This window comes from Salvelinus namaycush, unplaced genomic scaffold (assembly GCF_016432855.1).
Source record: "Salvelinus namaycush isolate Seneca unplaced genomic scaffold, SaNama_1.0 Scaffold1099, whole genome shotgun sequence".
Classification (NCBI taxonomy): domain Eukaryota; kingdom Metazoa; phylum Chordata; class Actinopteri; order Salmoniformes; family Salmonidae; genus Salvelinus; species Salvelinus namaycush.
Window position 1 is genome coordinate 2,915 of NW_024057785.1, and position 1,933 is coordinate 4,847.

The following is a 1,933-nucleotide window of genomic DNA, read 5'->3' on the forward strand; positions in this document are numbered from 1 at the left end:
GATGTAAACACATTTGAGAGAAATAAGCTTCTTGTGCGTATGAAACATTTCTGGGATCTTTCAATTCATCTCATGAAACATGGGACCAACAGTTTACATGTTACATTTATATTTCTGTTCACTGTTTAAATAGTTCTTATAATTCAGATTTAGTAGTTCTGATGTGATCTATTTTAGTAAGCAACTTCTTCTTTATTGTTGTTGCAGACAGCAACGTCTCAAAGAAATCATCTGCAGAGAGAGACCAGCTACAGAACAGTTACAACAACCTGACTAAAGGGAGAGACCAGCTACAGACTGAGAGAGATTTTCTTAGCGGGTGGCTTACCAATTGCAGTGAGTAAACCTACAGTAATACATTATCATTAACAACACACACCTGATTATGTGTATGTATTCTGTCATTAAGTGTCCAGCATCATACATTGAAGGAAATACATGTTTTCAACTTGTAAAACAAACTTGTCCTGAAGGCTGGCAGAAGTTTGAATCCAGTTGGTACTTCCTGTCTACTGAGACTAAAACCTGGAATGAGAGCAGAGAGGACTGTCTGAAGAGAGGAGCAGACCTGGTGATCATAAACAGCAGAGAGGAACAGGTGAGAGAGAGAAAGAGAGAGATGGGTAGATATGATCAAACATATTAATATATATTTATCTTTCTCAACAACAGACATTTCTCTTCAACCTCAAGAAGAGAGTCTGGATTGGTCTGACTGACTCTGTTAAGGAGGGGACCTGGAAATGGGTGGACGGCACCCCACTGACCACAGGGTGAGAGATGATAACTAATCTGTCAATAAGGCTCCATTCAACCTTTTTCTATACAGGTTACTGTCATTGATGATAGCAGTCAAACCAGTAAACTATAAGATGAAAAATGTCTACATATTATTTAGTATTATGATGTTGTAACTGTGATGTCTTATTGTTGTTAACCCTGTAGGTACTGGTATTAACCATGATATCTGACTGTTTTTAACCCTGTAGGTACTGGTATTAACCATGATATCTGACTGTTGTTAACCCCGTAGGTACTGGTATTAACCATGAAATCTGACTGTTGTTAACCCTGTAGGTACTGGTATTAACCATGACATCTGACTGTTGTTAACCCTGTAGGTACTGGTATTAACCATGATATCTGACTGTTGTTAACCCTGTAGGTACTGGTATTAACCATGATATCTGACTGTTGTTAACCCTGTAGGTACTGGTATTAACCATGATATCTGACTGTTGTTAACCCTGTAGGTACTGGTATTAACCATGATATCTGACTGTTGTTAACCCTGTAGGTACTGGTATTAACCATGATATCTGACTGTTGTTAACCCTGTAGGTACTGGTATTAACCATGATATCTGACTGTTGTTAACCCTGTAGGTACTGGTATTAACCATGATATCTGACTGTTGTTAACCCTGTAGGTACTGGTATTAACCATGATATCTGACTGTTTTTAACCCTGTAGGTATTGGTATTAACCATGATATCTGACTGTTGTTAACCCTGTAGGTACTGGTATTAACCATGATATCTGACTGTTTTTAACCCTGTAGGTACTGGTATTAACCATGATATCTGACTTTTTTTAACCCTGTAGGTACTGGTATTAACCATGATATCTGACTGTTGTTAACCCTGTAGGTACTGGTATTAACCATGATATCTGACTGTTTTTAACCCTGTAGGTACTGGTATTAACCATGATATCTGACTGTTGTTAACCCTGTAGGTACTGGTATTAACCATGATATCTGACTGTTTTTAACCCTGTAGGTACTGGTTTTAACCATGATATCTACCTGTTGTTAACACTGTAGGTACTGGTATTAACCATGATATCTGACTGTTTTAACCCTGTAGGTACTGGTATTAACCATGATATCTGACTTTTTTTAACCCTGTATATTCTGGTATTAACCATGATA

At 37.7% G+C, this 1,933-nt stretch overlaps 1 long non-coding RNA gene across 1 annotated transcript; it reads left to right on the forward strand.

The window, feature by feature from the left end:
- The first annotated feature begins 248 nt into the window (after nucleotides 1-248).
- LOC120035697 lies at nucleotides 249-775 on the forward strand. The gene is made up of 3 exons (XR_005474261.1): nucleotides 249-336; nucleotides 474-598; nucleotides 673-775. It is a non-coding gene; the product is annotated as an uncharacterized LOC120035697 (long non-coding RNA).
- Nucleotides 776-1,933: the final 1,158 nt, after the last annotated feature.